At 34.8% G+C, this 18,948-nt stretch overlaps 1 pseudogene; it reads right to left on the reverse strand.

Moving 5' to 3' along the window:
* Positions 1 to 1,561: 1,561 nt before the first annotated feature.
* LOC120589508 (uncharacterized) lies at positions 1,562 to 1,680 on the reverse strand (annotated as a pseudogene).
* Positions 1,681 to 18,948: the final 17,268 nt, after the last annotated feature.

Below are 18,948 nucleotides of genomic sequence, written 5' to 3' on the forward strand. Positions count from 1 at the left end.
AATGTACCTACAAATGTGGATATTTCAAAGTCTATTTTGACTAAAGGAAAAAGTGAAATTCACCATATTTAGTTAAAATATCCTTAAATACATAATGAGTATCTGGTAGTGAAAGACTATATTTGTATCTTTTAATATAAATGCCCTAATTCTCCCAGTCATTTAAACTCACTCAGTTTCATAAATCAATGGGTAATCACAGAAGATTACAGGCTTAAAAATTTAAGCAATCTTAAAATTGGAAGAGATAAAATTTGAGACGCAGCAGGCATGATGTTCATTGTGGTGTAAAGGAAACTTTCAAATATAATTTAAGAAAAGAAACGTAGAAATGAACACATTTTTTTACGTTCAGTGCTAACACTGTTACCATAAAACATGTTTCTTTATAAAAATCCTTTATTGGTAAAAATTTTACCTTCATCAAAAGGAAGAAATACCGCCTCGTACTATTGCTGAGGAGAATAAATCAAACGTGTGGAAAGTGCCAAGTGTAACAATGATAAATGAGGGCTGATAAACGAGTGAAAATATATATATAAAATCCTAAATGGCTTATCATATTCTGCCACAGTCTCCACCTGAGAGAGTCCTGAGTAAAATATGTGAATAGAATATCAGAAAATGGCAAAATCTGAATTACTGTGAGTATGGGCACAAAATACCCTAATAGAGGCTGCATTGGAGCCTCAAGAGAGGTGGGATAAAACCAACCAAAACCAGCACCAGAAGCAATGGTGACAACTGAAATGATAATCATAATATAGTTTTTTTGATGAAAGTTATAAATAATCTTTAGCTAGCCACAAATAAATATGTGAATAAAGAGACAAGATGATTTGATGTCTTTTTTCTAATAAGCTCATTGACTTTCATTTTAAAATGCAAATATTTTTGAAAGAATATTCACTATTTATTTTGACTTGTATATTCATATGCTCACTATGCTGTGTTGCTCTGAGGTTTGTTGTTTGGGACTATATCTATTTTTAGCATGCAAAATAGAAATTTATGCCCTTAATGAAAGTATCAATATATAAAAAAAGTCTTTAAATCATCTGTCCCGCGCCGATGTCCATGGTACCTTACTTACAAAACAACTTTTATCTTTAAAAGGGATCAAAACTGTGAGTCATGTTTTTAATCTTGGATTTTCAAAAAGTACTTTGAATTGTACACCTGAAACACCTGAAACTTACTGGATTTCATTAACCAATGTCGCTATAAAAAAAAATGGAAAAAAAAAAGCCTGATATATGAACAAACAAACAAACGAAAAAGTACTTAACTTTCTATCATTTCAGTCCCAGCCATAACTTCGCAGTGAAAATATTTTGGTTATAATGGCCAGGACAAAACAAAACAAAACAAACAAACTCAAAAAAAATTCTCATAAAACAAAAATATTAGAAAAACGAAATCTCACAAAGGAAACTATTTTCAGAGAGTAATCTAACCAGAGAGCATGACATGGTTTAATAAAAAGGTTGAAGACACAGAGAAATAACAGTATCATGAGAAGAGGAGATATGTGGCTTGATTTTTGATTTTTTTTTTTTTATGCCTACAGCACTCGGTCTTCCTAGGTGGTCTCCCATCCAAGTACTAACCAGGCCTGACCCTGCTTAGCTTCCAAGATTAGATGAGATTGGGCGAGTTCAGGGTAGCATGGCCATAGACCATCTAGCATGATTTTTTGTAGAAAGGCATATAGCTAGAGATAACAGATGACAAGACAATGACATTAAACAATTTGTAAGAAACAGTTTAGAATTTTACAGTTTCATTAGAATGGCGCACAAAAAGTTGTTTTGTGGTAAATCATGCATGCAACTTTGTTCAAGAAGGAGGGCAGCTCCTTTGTGACTGATGAACGTTTATGACTAATATTCGGGAAACTGATAAATCCTGACGTTATAACTTCTACTGATGCTATATCTTGAGTTAAATAGAGCTTTCTTGAAGTTCTCTTGAGTTGATTTTGAGATTCCTTGTTTTCCCCTACTACGTGTGATTCAGTAAATCCGTGATTTACCAGGTCAGGCTCTTATTGTTTCTATATTGAGCACCCTGATGTTTTAATGTGATCTATCTCTAAATATATACAAATTAAATCCCATGTAAGTGGAATAATCCAGGATTTTCATTTCCCATATTTTTCTCACAAACGACCCAGATCTACCACATTGCTAAATGATTCAACAATTAATATAAAGTTTTAAACAGACAAGAATAGTTAAGATACACCTGAAAAGATAATGAAGAGCTTACATGACAAGTAAGCTTTCTATAAAGTTATAATAATTATAAGGTAATTTGACAAAAAAAGATATGTAATGCAAATGGAGAAGACAGAAAAACGATCTCCATGTATCTGATCATCTGCTATCTAACAAAACGTATTCTGAGGGGGTCAGTGGATGATATGAGCTGAATCGGGTCCTCCACAAACTTCATATACTGAAATGCTAACCCCAGCATCTCATAATGTGACCACGTAGATGGAGGGTCTTCACAGAGGTGATTAAGTTAAAATGAGGTCATTAAGGTCAGCTCTAACCCAATGTGACTGGTGACCTTATAAGGAGAGAAAATCTGGATTCCTTCGAACGCAAGGGTTCTCCAGAAATGTAGGGAAGTAGCATGGGGCTTACATTAGAACAATCTGTGCAGATATAGCATAGGAAGTAACAGGATTCATTTAACCCAACCCCCTAACTATAGACACCAGGAAGGACACCACCCCCACTGGTCAAGACAGGGAGGATTAAGCAGCTAACAGTCAAATTGAGTCCACGAGGATGTCCCTCTCTATGGTCACAGTTATACATAAACTGGAATCTTCATCAACCTTGGAGCTTCTCAGAGCCTTATTTCTCCACTAATAAAACTCGGATATTAAAACAAAACAAAACAAAACAACACAGACCTCAGCAAACAAATCAACAATAAACATCATTTCCCTGCGTAATAGTATATTACTCATATTTTTAAATTCTACATGAAACCAGAGGGAACAAGAGAGAAACTTAATGTATCAACTTTATTTTCCACACTATCATGTATATATTGAATGTGGAGACTGGAAAAAATGAACTGGTGTTTTGGGAAAACTGTGGACAGTAAAAACATATACATATGTACAGATATATTTACTGATCTGTTAAAAATAATTTTCAAAATCTAAACTATGATAAACCATTTGTTTTATAAAAAGCTATCTGAATATCATTCCTGATTTGAGGAACTTCGCTATTGCATGAGCCTTGGTGTACTGGGAATAGGGCATTCAAATGTGATCTGATCTTTAAAACCTGGATACTTTTCCTAGGACTTTGTGGATGGGGGACACAAAGGTCAGCATGCTTAGTGATCATTCCTTGCGTCATCCACAGAGTGCAGCGTTAATCTCTCTGGTCCATAGAAACAGCTTGACGAGACTGTTCTGGAGTGTTGGCTTCGACTGTTTCAGGCATTGCATTGTGAACAAGGCTGGCTCCCCTTCCCTTCCCTTCCCTTCCCTTCCTTCCTTCCTCTTTCCTGGTTTTCAAGGTCAGTTCTCTAGTTTCTAATTGATTTGGGGAGCTCACTGACGTATTTCCAAAATTTCTTCTTCTCTTTAATTAGCGAAAGTAAGTAAGAAAGAGTCATGACTGGTACATACCCTGGCTAGTTTGAGAGCTCATTCAAATGAATTGTACACAGAGCATCAAGGTGCTGTATTACATAGAAACTCCATTAAATATTAAATTACAATTAAAATATTAAACTAAATTATAGTAGAATCTACAATTAAATATAACAATATCCAGAGTTTATGACTTGGTTTGGGAAAAAGCAGTAAATTATCACTTATAAACATTATTTCTAGTAAAATGATTAATTTGGCTACTAAAATGATATGACTGGTAAGAACAACTAGAAGGAAAACAAAATTCAAATGAGAAATATAAATTCCATCTATTAGTGATAAAAAATTTTAAGGTTTTAAATACTTAACTTCTAAAAGCTTATCTAGTGTTTAATTTTGCATCGATGTGACAAACTCTGTTTTAAGTACAGAACGGAAATTCAAAGTCTTGATTTTGGCATACTTTTTGATATGATCGTAATGTTAGATCTCTAGATCTCCAATTTATGAATTTCACAAAAATGGGAATCGTTCTCTAGTTAAATAATAGAAAAAAATACTTTTGCAATTTCATTTGTATGCTGAGGACATTTCTACGTGAGTTTCCAGTTGATGTCAGTGTGTCGGTAGATTAAAATAAAAAAAAATACGGAACAAAGAATTCAATCTTTTGAAATATTTGTGTGTACATGTATTTGATTGGTCCTCCTTTCAACATACTTTTCTCCTGCGACTAAATATATCAATAATGGTGTGAACCCCTGAGACACAACACAGGTACAACGATTACCTAGCATTAAATAAATGCTTCGGAGGAGAAAACAAATGGGTTTTCTAGTGTGTGAAAGACAGAGCCCTGAATACACTGGCAAAATCAAACCACAATGCTACTTAATTCACGAAAAAAGTATGCTGCATATGTAGAGAAAAGATGGCTGCATTCCGAGACGTGGCCTTAATTCAATGACAAATGCGGTGTCATTGTCCTTGTAGGTTGTGGTAACATTGGTTACTTAACTGGCACTATTTTACTTAATAGTTCTTAACATTTGCTGACTTGAGTTATCAGGGTAAGTCAACATTATTCACAATTTTTACCTTTAATCGTGTCCACTAATGTTTGCTGACTGAAACTGTCAATGACATAGCTTTCATTTTATTAAAGGTTCTTTGCTAGGTAAAGTTTTAGACAGGTAGTGGTAACAGCTGGGTTCTATTAGACCCACGACTAAAAGCATGCAGATATTTGGCGTAAACCTCCTCACTTTTCACACTGAACATGTGAATAGAGTTTTATCTTCTCTAAATTTGGAAATGCGAATATGTTCCATTAACAAAAAGTTTGAAGATCTCTGAAAAAATGAACACGTTTGATAAATATGTGACACTGTCACTGAATCATAATGCTTTACAAAGAACCAAAGAATATGACAACCTATGGTTTGATGATTTTCATTCAGAATATCAAGTTTGAAAGGAGATACTTCCAATAAATCAAGGATCTGTTCCTTTAAAGTCGATATTTCATGAATTTTAAACCTAAGGACAGGGATCAATATTGCTGTGAAAGGTCAGTGTGAACCCAGTTTTGATTCTTACACATATTGTGTTTCTTAATGTGACCAACAGTATAAACTGTGAAAAGGGAAGAAATAACTTCTGGAAGGGTAAGCCACCTTGCCTTTAAGGCCGCTGGTTCTGACGTCAGCTGTCTAGGCATCAATCCTGGATCTGACAATGACCAGTTTTGCAATCTTGAGAACCTTCTCTAAATCTCGGTGTTTCAGTTTCCCTGTCTGTAAAGCATTTACAGAGATTTTATGTAAATGATGTACATAAGATACAGAGAAGCACAGCGAAAGTACTTTTAATAACCAAATGGCTTTTGGGAACATGGAAAAATATAACACTTGAACTTTGGGACATTTCCTCAATTCCTTCCATTTTTGTTTCTCTACTTATTCAAATATAAACATAAAGATCTTCTTATTAAAAAAACATTTTACGATAAGCAGAATAGCCTTCCAATTAGATGTGAAGGAATGAAGAATTCCTTTTTTGGATTAACACCAGTACGAATCGAAATGCAGGAAGTACCACGCACGTCTGTGAGACTGCGAAATAGCAGAAGATGAAAGGGAGCCCGAGTGAACTGACTTCCAGAGCTTTCTATGCCAACCTATGCGTCTTAGGATCACACGTGGCCGGCCAAGGAGAAGGTCTGCCGGGGACAGGAGCCTTTGGCCACCGAGTACAGCCAGCCATGCTATTAACCACAGCGTGGATGGGGGAATGAATTAGCATCTGGAAGGTCCCTAAACACATTTATTATTTCCTCAGCCTGACAGTGCCCCCCGCCACCGTCTTTCCCCCAAACACACACATAAATACACAAGGTACGTAAGCAACGTGCCAATAACCCAGGGCCGAAATCCAGAAAACACTCAGTCTCAAAAGTTCTCACGGATCCTAGAACTTAAACTTGTGATGACTGAATCCAAACTTGAAAGCTAGGTTTGATCCTCTCTGAACTCAAAATCTGATAAAATTAGCGATCAGCTTTTAGTCAAAGATGCATGAGTACTTGGGGGGTTGGGTGTTGTAAAACTTAGGTAAATTCAATCTTATAAAAGAAGTAGGTGGGTCCATGATACACTCAGAATTGGTGAAATATGAATAATCACCTCCTCATCTTTACTGCCAGATATAGGAACATGAAAAATAATTCCGATTCATGGAGAAAAAAGAAACAAAACACAGGACAAACAATATACTATGACATTAAAAATATGTACATTTAATATACATATATATATGCAGTATTAAACATGTATACTATATTATATTTATACATATATATGTATATTATATGCATATACATAGAGTATTGCATTCTGGTCATCTATTTCTGTATATAAAATAAATATAATAGTGTGATTTCTGACAACTTGCTAAATTTACTGTAATTTGCTTCAAAATTTGACACAATTTTGAAGCAAACTAAAGAATTCCATAAAAGCATAAAAATGAATTATTTCAGAATAAAATTAGCATAGGTTAGAGGAGGTCTTTACATAAAAATAACTACTATACATTACCGAGAGATATTAAAGACGGAAATAAATCAAGAGGTGTACTATAAACATATGTTGAAAGTCTCACTCTTTTGAAAATGTCAGTTCATCCCAGTTTACTCATTAAATTCAGTGGAATTCCAATCAAAATACCAGGATATGCCTGAAGTAGCAAAGAGATATTGGCTAAAAGAATTAACGGTACATAGAGAATGAGTACATGAGAATGATTCTCCAGTTTCCTTACGTAAAAGCCTTAAATAAGTCTTTTAGATTACCATAGGAACATTCTATTTCGAAATATTTCTTGAAGTGACTTTGATGTATAGACACTGGTCGAGAGCTGAAATGAAGACACACAAGGAGGGGCAGTTCACTTAAGCATCTGGTCATCTAGTGCTATTTTACAGTCAGGACTTTGAATTCCGGTCTAATAGTGCAAATGGGACTTTGGATGAATTTTCTTGATGTAAAATTTTCTGTATCTGGACAGAGGAATGAATAGGTGCTCTCCCCCTGATAGCTGTAAGAACAGCTCCCTGTCAGAGATATAAAATCTGCTACAGAGCTTAGTTTTTCTTACCCAGTTCTATGTGTCAGACAGGTAAAATGCGATCAGCCATACTCGTGATATGCATTTCCACTAACTCCCATGCTGAAACCAAATATTTTTATAACTTTTAAATATGCCGTCATTTAATGAGAGGGTCGATGGCATGATTTCTACAACAAAATTGTCCTTGAAATATATTTTCATAATTTCTATTCCATCTTATTGAGAAATGATGGACTAAGAAATCACCACTGACAGATTATTTTGTAAACATCGTACTTCTGAAACAAGACTGTTTAGAATTTGATTTGCTCCTTCCTTAATTTTATCTTGTGTAAATAATGCATAAGAAAGTGAACAAATTTCATAAAAAATATTTGAAAGAATCCTGAAATAGCAGGAGTTTTAGAAGTTAGTCATAAAAATAGATAATAACATATTCTTGATCAAAGAGAAATAATATTTCTGAAATGTCTTTTACATGCTAGATATTGTGCTAGTAGATTTTATACCTAAAAGTACAAATTCATTTTAACTTATAACCATATATTATTTTGGTGTGATAATATACTGCAGTGGAGTAAGTGTGTCAATGAGACTAACAGGCTCTTAATCTAAGGAAACATAACTGTTTATTCAGTTTTTAACTTGTGAACTTCAGGGAAGTTCTGTAAAGTCATATGTAAATTTTAAATAAATATAAAAATATTCTCAAAAAGCAAAACATAAATATTCTTTTGGGGGTGTCTTTATATTAAATAATAGACCAACTGAAACCAGGTTCTTTAGAATTATGTGTTTGGTATTTTCCAAAGCCATTTCATTAGAAATATTTTCTTAGAGAGCTACACACAAGGCTTATGTTTTAATTTTTGAACTTGGCCTCCTACCTACTTCATTGAATAGTGAAGCAAATTTGACCTATACTAGATCTATCAAATTATTTCACTAAGTATTTGCAAATAGGGTACTGTCTCTGCTGATTGTTCAAATGAGGAAACTCCAGGCAGGCTTCATTCCAAACGATAATGGGTAATTGAGGGTCCACTGGTTGGTAGACTACTTGAGCTGGGTTTTATTGTTACTGTTATTTTAGTGTTTTTTGCTTGTTTTTCTTTTTCAGGAGCAGACTTTTTAGGACACCATAACCTACTTTTACTTTATCATACATAAATCTAATCATAAGGGTATGTCTTGAATCTAATTTCCTGATTTTCAAATCTCACTGTATTAGAATCGCTTGGCAATCTTGAAAATGTATTTGTATCTAGTCAGCGCAAGAGCAGTTCAAGTTTAATTTCTGAAAGAGATGTGCCAATATCAATACATTTTAAATCTCTTCAGATGATTCCTATATGAGTGCAAGTAGTCGAACCATTGATTCGATGATCATTTGCGGTGTAAACATTCACTGTGTGTGTTCCTTCTTTGAGCCACCCAAGGGCTATGTTGACCTTCCAGAAAAGATATAAAAAATCACTTAATACACGCAGGCTAAAACTAAAAAATAGACCAAAAGATAAGTCTAGCAAGAAGCTACAGAAACTGGAAGAACCAGCCACTAAGGAAGGAGAAAAAAAAAAAATCGAAAGACGCGAACAAAAACAAGAGAATTGTATCCTAGAATTTAAATGTGAAAGGGAGAGTTGATTTTACTGTGAGTTAAGAAGAAAGAAATTAGAGCAACTTTCTATGCTGTCAAAACTGATTCGATTAAGGCAAAACAATCTGATTACATAGGCACAATCTCATTTAGGTATTTAGGCAAGAGGCCCCTGCCCTGAGCTCCACTCTTTGGGGCCCCACATATTATAAACACATGTGCACGTGCACATACACACGCGCTCACACACAGGCATGGGATCCAAGACCTCATGAACACATCTGTCTCAGAAGGGGGCTGGATTCCAGTCCAGAATGGGCCTTAGGTAGGGTCATGATGCATTAATCCATTTTAACAGCGAGAGGGCAGAATGTCCAGGTAAATATGCAGAGCGGTTAGTTAGTTAAAATGTATTGTTTTCTGATTGTTTCAGTTTTTTTTTCCTAAGGTAATAATTAGTAAAGTAATTGCTAATGAATAAAATACTGATTATTTTTAAGAGCTTTTTTAACCGATTAACTAAAATTTGTTTCTAATCCCCACTTTGTTTTACCGTTACAGTCACTTAAGAATAGAGAAGGACCGAAAAGTTGCATAATATCTTGATAAAGAGGAATCACAGAATATAGGGCCCGACTGATCAGCAGTTACTGAAATGATACGACTGAGTGAGCATCTCTCTTCAAACATGTCTCTCCAGCTGGTACTTTCCAGGTGATGTTCAACCTTATCTGTTACTCATTTGTATAAAGATAATGAAGCTTCGTTTAAAAGGTGAACACTGAACGCTATGACAGATAATTATCATGAAGCAAGCCTAAATTAGTTCGAATATGTTATCAGATCAGCGGGGCTCTAATGAGAGAGCATTCTGGAAGGTAGACTCCAAAGGGTACATTATAATACTACCTCGCCGTCATCACTACCACCGATGAAGATGAAGGAGGAGAAGCTGCAGAAATGGGGGAGGAGGGGAGGGAGAGGGAAGGAGATAGGGCTGCCGAGTGACTGCAAGACGCGAAGCCCACTTTTCAAACTGGGACGTGCACTCTGCACTGATATTTGAGAGAAAGGCACACTGATTTTGTGTTTAAGCAGTTACACTGTTGAGAGGATTTGTTGGAGCAGTGGACTCGCTGTGCCAATACAGCAGTCACCATTCAGTGAATAATTATTTTGTTCCAGGGGCTATATTAAAACCTTAATATGCATTATCTCATTCCGTTCTCATTACAAAATTATGTGTTTGGTACTATTAAAATGCCCGCTGTACAGAGGGACTTCAGAGAGCTGGGACATTTTTCCAAGGTCACACAGTTGCGTGAACTGAGTTTAGAAGGGTTAACCCAGCCAGGCCACGTAACAGTAGGTTACACCCCGCATTGTCCTGACTGGTCCTGAAGGCACTTACAGGGAGAGAAACGAAGGGAAAAAAAGCAAATGAGAACTGGGCTTTCTGAGGTAGAAATTCTGAAAAGGACATAAGAATCTACAAAATAAGAATCCTAAAATGCTGAGCACAAACTCTGCCTATTTTACACTTTTTCTGGAACCAATGTTTGTACTTAATGCCACTCTCTACCCAGATGCTTACTCAAAGAACCATCAGCCTCATCAGAAACACTTGTGAACAGGTGTTAATTATGCTGATTACAATTGACTTACCTTATGAAATCTTCGGATGCCTACAGGAGAGCTTCGTTGTAAATTCGATCGGGAACGATGAAATTGAAATGGACTCTTTTGAAGAAAAATCACTTACCGTAATTGAGTTCAACACAATAGGCTCTATCAGCAAACATTTTCCCAAAATGTTATTTATTTTATCTTTTCTGAAATGCTCATCTTATCATAATAATACATAAAATTGTCAAATATATGGACTGAATTTAAAGATTAGCTGTTAGATATCTGACCTAGAAAATTATAGGTTATAGAGTGTTCAAAGTGTATTTTAATTTACAGCAAAAATGAAGTATTTGAGCTTCCTCTGAAGCCAGTCATTTCTCAGATACTATCCTACTATTCCAAAGAAGAACGTGTACAATGTCTTTAACGAATATGACATTCTTAATCATTACTATTCATAGGTGCATATTACATACATAACAATTTATATTAAATCGAATAACCTCCTCTACTCCCTTAACTGGATGACACTAATAGCAAGACATAAAGTATTAAAGTGAATGCCCTTAGAAAAAAAAACATCGCAGAAGAAGTATCGACAGTATTAGGGATATGTATTTTCATTTACAGGATGCTTCTTAAATTTAAGTCTTCTCAAAATGGACATTTGTTTGACTATGAAAACAAATTACTTTCTATTAAATAATATTCCATTACTAGCAAACATAATTTTCAATATCATAATTTTCTATTATAATGCTCAAATATATAATGTAAATGAGATCACAGCCAAAAGTAAGATATTCTAAATCCTTAAAACAGTTTGGAAATGATCTTAAATAATATGCAAAATTTAACAGGATTAAATACAAAGCTCTCATTGTCTCCTTGATCACGATTTGTTCTAAGATTCTGGAACATCACACGCCCTATGGCGTTACCCCATAACATTGCAGAAACCAGTGAATTTTGCCTCCTGTCATACACAGCTGATTATATCAAGATTTAAATGAGGGGCCAGACAGAACCCACCAGAACCTGAACTAAAGGTTAGAGACGTCAATGTTATTAGTATTAAAAGGAATAATCTAAAATTTCATTTCAGGAAGCTCTACACAGAATAGGAGCACAACATCCAAGCAATAAAGCAAAATAATAAAGAGCGGAAACCAGCAAAATTAAAATCATAAAACAGAGAACAAAAAAAACAGTCAAGAATAGTCTTTGTAAATATTAATTAACTCGCTAAACCTGACTAATACTGTTCAAATACAAAACAAGAAGAAAGCCAGGGACACTCGCGAGCTCAGTCAGGAGAGCGTGAGGCTGGAGGGTCCGCACCATCGGTGCACCTCACAGGCCCGATGTCCCACCTGCGGGGACCCAGCAATGAGTCTCTGATGGCGTCGCCAGAGGTACCCTGGAAGGAACAGTAGCGAGCGCACTCTCTCCCAGACCGAGCCCTTGACTCGCTTGAGTATATACCTGGCTGCCTCCACTGGGAACCAGAAGGACCTCGGCATCTTTGACCACACGACGAAGACACTGGACATCAACTGTGACCGGCAGCTAGATTTCCAAGAATTTCTTAATCTTATTGGCGGCATGGCGGTAGCTTGCCATGATCTTTTGACCCATTCCCAGAAGTATATCCCTCAGAATTCAAGTTCAAGGAGCCCCCAGAGCTGGCCTTTCCCTCCAGCCTCTGTGTCACCATCATCTCACAGACCACAAGTGCCTTGAGCCTTGAGCACCTGCCACCCCATGCAGGCCACTCCTGCTGGTGGCAATAAAATATTATCGGTTTTTAATATAAAAAGAAAAGAAAAGCATGAGATCCCAAATAGAAAAAAAAATCTCCAAAATAGACCATCCCCACAAATACTAAGAAAATATTATAGTCAACTTGATTAACAAGTTTGAAAGTAACAATGAAATGAATAAATGCCTTAAAAACATAACTTATAACTTGATCAAAGAATAAATAGAATTCTTAATAATTTAATATCTTAAAATTAAATTGATTAGCTAAATCTTTCTTACAGTGACAAGTTCAAGTTCAAACAACTCCTTTAGCTAATTCTACTAAATAGTTAAAAAAGTAACAACACCAGCATTATACAAATACATGAAGAAGACAGAAAAAGAGAGAAACATTTCCCAACTCAGTTTATGGTAAAAATGTCAACCCTAATACCAAGTCCTGACAAGGACATTGCAACAGTAATAACAAAATGCGGATTCATCCTTGTTATAAAGGCGCATGTTAAAATCTTGACCAAAATTTAGCAACTCAAATCCAGTGGAGTAGAAAATTAAAACCCATAATGAGAAAGTAGAATGCATCGCAGAAATGGAAAGATGGTTTTAACATTTGAAAATCAGTTGATTTAATTCGCCACATTATCAGAAAAAAGGAAAGAAATATGTATCGCTACCTTTATAGAAGTCTTGCTGGTAGTAGTCATTGCGGGGAACTCCTTATTTTTAAGTAGTTATCTAAAAAAGAGAGAGAAAAAAAAACCACCACTAAGTCCAATGATCATATTTAATGAAGGATTATTTAAATCTTTTTCTCTTAGTGAAAAACACAATACATGCTATTGTCATTTCTGTTTAGCATTTTACTGGCTATCATGGCCACTGAAATAACGTAAGAAAAAAAGAAATAGAAAAAAAAGAAAATAAATAAAACATTTATGTGATGTCATCATTGAGTAATTTTTTTAAAAAATTATACCATAGAATAATAGTAATAATTAGTGAACTAAAAAGGTCTCGATAGATTTTATATGAATTATAATTGAATTGTCAAAGACAAAGGCAGAGAATTTTAAATGAAAATCCCATGCTAACCACAAAGAAAAAATCAATAGTACGTACAAAAAAAAAGGAAAGAAAAAGATGAAGAGAAAATAACCAAAGTATATCACTATAAATATATCATCAAATCTGCTATGAACTGAATGTGTATGTCCTTCGAAATCATGTGTTGAAATCGAATGGATAAAGAAAATATAAAGAAAGGCGATCCTGCCATTTACAATAACTGAATGAACCTGTGGAACATTCTACTAAATGAAAATAAGCCAGACACAGAAAGACAAATATCACATGAGACCACTTATATGAGGAATCTAAAACTGTCAAACTCATAGCAACAGAGAGCAAAACCACGGTTGTCAGGGGCTGGGGGACGAGGGACGAGTTATTAATCAAAGGTCACAAAATTTCAATTACACAGGACGAGTGAGTCCCAGAGACCTACCGTACAGTGTAAAGCCTGCAGTTAACAACAACGTATCATATACTTAAAAATTTGCCAAAAAGATAGATCTTACATTAAATACTCTTATCACAAAATAATAAGATGTGGGGAGAGGAGGAAGAGGAAGAACGAGAACAAAGAGGATGGGGGGAAACTTTTCGAGGTGATGGGTAAGTTCATGGCATAGATCGTCATGTCAAACTCCCCAATGTACACTTCCTTCAACACTCGCTAACTTGTTCACGTTAGATATGCACAGCATTTGGTGTGTCAGTCGTACCTCACTAGAGTGGTTTTAAAAATTATGGTACTGGAAATGGAAGTCATCAGCTTACCAAAGTCACAAATTGGGAGTCCCTGGACTTCTTCACCCCTCACCCCACCCCGCCCCGCCAAGTTATAATAAGTTATTAAATAAGAATTTTTAGGATGGTAAACATTTTTGCAATTTTTACATGTGAAATATTTCTTTGAAATGACCTACTCCAATCACTTTATTTTTATAAATAGGGAAACCAAAGCCAGAGAGACAAAATAACGTGTCCAGGGAAACACATCATATTATTACTGACACCACTCTCAAAATCCTAGTATTTTGTGAATTCCTAATTAAGTGCTTTTTGCACTATGCTATGTGGTGAAAAGACCTTTCTACTTTTTCTCATTTCCTCATCTGAAACCATATGAAATAACTCTGCTATTATTAATTTTCTGCTATAAAAAGAGTAACACACACACCCTCTAAAAAGATGTCCTTCTTATAATAAGAAATCTTCTTGAAATGATAAATATTCTAAAAATCAAAAAGCATATGCCAATAAAAATCATTTTAAAATAAAAAAATAGAGAGAGAATTATACAATTCAATAAGAAGAAAAGCAAGTAATTCAATAAAAAATGAGTAAAATGCTTAAGGAGGTAATTCAAAAAAGAAGATGTAAACATACGAAATGAGCCTATTTTATTTGTTTGGAAATGCAAATTAAGACCAAAATGAGATTTCAACACACACCTGTCAGAATGTTTAAAATGAGAATTCAGTGAATATTTTTTTATCAATGAAGCAATGAAACGACTAGTCATCTTACACACGTTTGTTACATGTGTAAATCGGTGTATTCATTACCAAAATCAGTTTGCAGTATTTATCAAAGGTGGTGATATGCAGGTATGAAACCCCTGCATTCCAGAGTAATCAAAATGAAACACAAGACACATATGAGGACCTCTGCAGAACTTTTTTTTTTAAAAAAAAAACAACTTTATTTAAATAGCAGTCAAATAACAAAGTTATCCATTGAAAGTGTACAATCTGGTGGTTCTTAGCATATTCAGAATCACGCAGTTATTACATGAAATAATTTTAGAACATTTTTAAAAGCAAAATTGAAGAAAGGGGTGCTAACCTGATATTCATCGATAGTGAGATGATTAAATTGTGGTATATTCTTTAAATAGAATATTATTTACCAATGACTATTTATTAACTATCCTTATATGTAAGAGCATGGATGATCTTCATAAACTTTGAACAACAACAAAAAAGACCAGGCATTATGAGATTCCATGTATATAAATTTAAAACTGTAAAACACATTTATCTTGTTACAAATCAGGATAGGTATTCCCTTTGGGGGACACCTGACTGAAAAATGGTCATAGGTGATTTCAGGGAATGAATGGTGATTAAGTTCTATTTCTTGATTCAGGCACTGTTACAGGGAAGTGAAAAATAAAACCATTTTGCTGGTATGAGTATGATTTATATACTTTTCTCTCTGTGCGTTATATTTCAGTATAACATTTACTTCAAATGAAAAACGGTTTACTCTTGAATTACTATTATTAGCCATTTATAACAATTTTCTACATTTCAAAGTGAAAACTGACTTCTGAGTTCTATAATTATACATGTTTTATTTTTCTTTTTAAATGTCATTTAAATACCAGCTGCTGATGTAAGAATGGGCATTAGTTATATAATGTTAGTTAAAGATAAGAATCTCTGTGTGCACTAGTTTTCCCTCATAAATATTGTCTAAATTTCATGGAGTTTTGAAACTAAATATTTTTTTTGATTTTATATACATTCACGATTTATTAATAAAAGTTATGGCTGAATATGTCAGGCAAATGTTTCCATTATTTGAAAATATAAAATACTGTCTTCATTAAATGATTTTTTGAACACTCGATTATGCGTCTTTTATCCCAAGATCTTTGCGAGTCTAAATATTTGATGGTTGAATCATCATGGAGAATACGTGAATAGATTTACTAATATTTTCTTTTTGATTTGTTTTAAATGGTATACTTACCCGCACACATTCATCCTAACCTGAGTAGCATCACCTTTTGTGCTCAGGCATGGATTCCATTTTGGATTTCTTTACTTGGGTTCTTTTTGAAAACTCCTGTCAAGAAGTTTGGTGTTCACACATGTGGACGCTGCCCAGGGGAAGTTCTGTGCAATACCCAACTCCACACTTAGGACTCAGAGTTCCTGGGATGCAATGGGTGACTCAAATCAATAGACAGTAAGACTCTGCTCTAGGCCAGTTGCTCAAAATACAAAGAATGATAAGGCATTTTCACTTCTCACAGAGAACTCACAGTGTATAGACAGAATGATATGTAAGGTATCACAATACAACAACTCTACACAAGAGCAGCAGGACACCTGGCCTTCCCTCTGCTCACCTGTATATGCCCAAGCTCATTCACTCCATGATTTGAACACCACCCAATTTTTATTATTTCTTCCCACTAATTCCCTAATCATTAATCTTACAGAATTTCTCAGTGATATCTTCCTAAAAATTAGATATAAATGTTCCATCTACTGCCAAAAAAAAAAAAGAAAAAGAAAAGATTTGAGAAAGGTAGGCTGGAGTTCTATGTTATGTCATAAGAAAGTTTTTAACAATGTGTACGTGGCTGGCAGGTTGGTCTCAGATTCTGCAACATCTCCTGTTCCTTGTGAATCATGTTATACAACGCTGAACTTGAAATCCTGTTGTATTGTGACTCAAGTAGCCCTTTGCATCCAAGGACCTCTGCACGGATGCATTCAATTAGAATATTCATATTTCATATGCAATATGAATTCGATAAATATTATTGCCATTATTATTAGTGTCATTATTTTGTCATCTTAGCTATAGAAAATAGTTTAAAATGACCACTTTTTCACGCATATAATTTTTTCAATTTCTTTTATTATCATTTTTATTAATAACTAAAACTGGAATTTTTACTTTTTTCTAATGTAGTCCTAAACAAACTGTTTGTTTCCTGATATCTTTTATAGATTATATATCATATAGCTTTATAGATTTCAGAATATAGAGGTTTTCTAGGATGTGGAAAGGATTAAAGAACTTTAATCTGAATCTTTTCCTTAGATTTTCCTCAGCGGAAATGGGGAGCAGACACTACATTCTCCCTTATGTGTTCAGGCGGAATGACTTCAAAGTTCTCTGTTATTAAAAATTAAAATAGCTTTGACTCCTTTTTTCCAAGAGATATCAGGGGAAGAAGCATGATTTATTGCTTTCCGTGCATCTAAGAAAAATGTTTAAATTCCTGGAATCCCCCTCAAAATAATTAGGTACAATTGATCAATTATTTTCATATTTTATAGACATAGATCTGTAAATAGATACAGATATACACTTCACTCTGATATAATTTAAGCGATAAGTCAAGATTTCTAGGGTCCCTGGTCCACAAAAATAATCGAGAAGCAGTATGCTGAAGAAACTCAGATGAGAATGTCGTTGCTCATAAAAACGGTAATTAAATGACAAAAGTCGTTATACTTTTCACAGTACTACATAGTTGGGCCAGCCAGAGAATATTTTTCTGCCAGCGAAGGAATTTTTTTTTTTTTTTTAAATCACACAGGTCAGACAATGATTATTTGCTCTTGTAATATAAATTCAGACAAATGCTAAAATCTAGCCCGATTTTACTGAAAATCGTCTTTGCAAATTTTATAATGGGTTATCTCCAAGGGGCCAGGCCCTTAGAGGCATATTTGACACAGCAGCGTTGTTAGAGCTGAATATTAATGAGAAAATTCAGGTGTCCAAGGAAAGAGAAGTTAAAACTATCACTCCATAAGGCAGGTTACTGTGAATGCTTGTTCCTCTTGTAAAATACACCTGACCCGGAGGCTAGAAAGCTATAAAAATGGTCCTGTGAACCTTCATAAATCAAAACACACTTACTTCTCCTGTTAGTTTTTTGTCTTTTTTTCTTTTTAGGGCAGAAGTACCATAATGAAACCCATTCAAACCCGAGGCATAATAATACTAGACCTCACAGAGCGACAACGGTGTATATAACACATGAAAATGTCCTTCCACCCATCTAAATGTCTTATACAGTTATACAAACATTTTATTACTGAGAGTTACCCAATGTGGGCTTTTATGACTGCACAGGTAACAAATGGACTAGAAAATACATTTACGGACAATTCGCTTCTTTCTCAAGCCTAAGACGTTTCAGGTCCCAAAAAAGAAAAAAAAAAAAATGTAAAAAGGCCCGCAGCTAACGCTATTGTACCCTGGAAGGCAGGAAGCGGAGTTTATGGAGGATGAAATAAGAGTTACTAAATGGTGCAGCTCAACTGCTTTTCTTCCCTAAATGAAATGTAAAGGCACGTGATGGGGAATTCAAGACAAAAAAAAAAAAAAGCACCGAGGCTTGTAAGAGGCTTTCAGGAATTCAAGGCAGCCATCTCAATAATGTTTATCCAAACAGGTTGTGGCATGCCATTGATCAAAACAAACTCATTCATTCCTTTCTCCATTTTATTCAAGAGAAAATAAGCATTAAAAAAAGATCCTCGCTCCGTTTATACAGTACTTGCAAAGTAAGTATTAAGTAATGTTTCCTTGCTATGTTAACTATCTAAATTATTACCAAGCTTGTTTATGGAATTTTGTCGATCGCCTAATTGTTATCTAACCACGCCTCTAAAAACGGGAGTATATATTTTAAGAATGATAAGAGACATTCAAAGTGCTATTAAACTGTGTAATTTTTGGCATCAAATGACGTAAATTCATTTTATTTACTCGAGTCAGTTTATTTCCAGGTCTCCTTTTGCTCGGTGATTTTAAGGCGGTTCCAGGCTTGCTGACCTGCTTTCACCATCGAAGAAGCTCGGCTCCCCACGGT

This window comes from Pteropus medius, unplaced genomic scaffold (genome assembly GCF_902729225.1).
Source record: "Pteropus medius unplaced genomic scaffold, Ma_sr-lr_union100, whole genome shotgun sequence".
Classification (NCBI taxonomy): Eukaryota; Metazoa; Chordata; class Mammalia; order Chiroptera; family Pteropodidae; genus Pteropus; species Pteropus medius.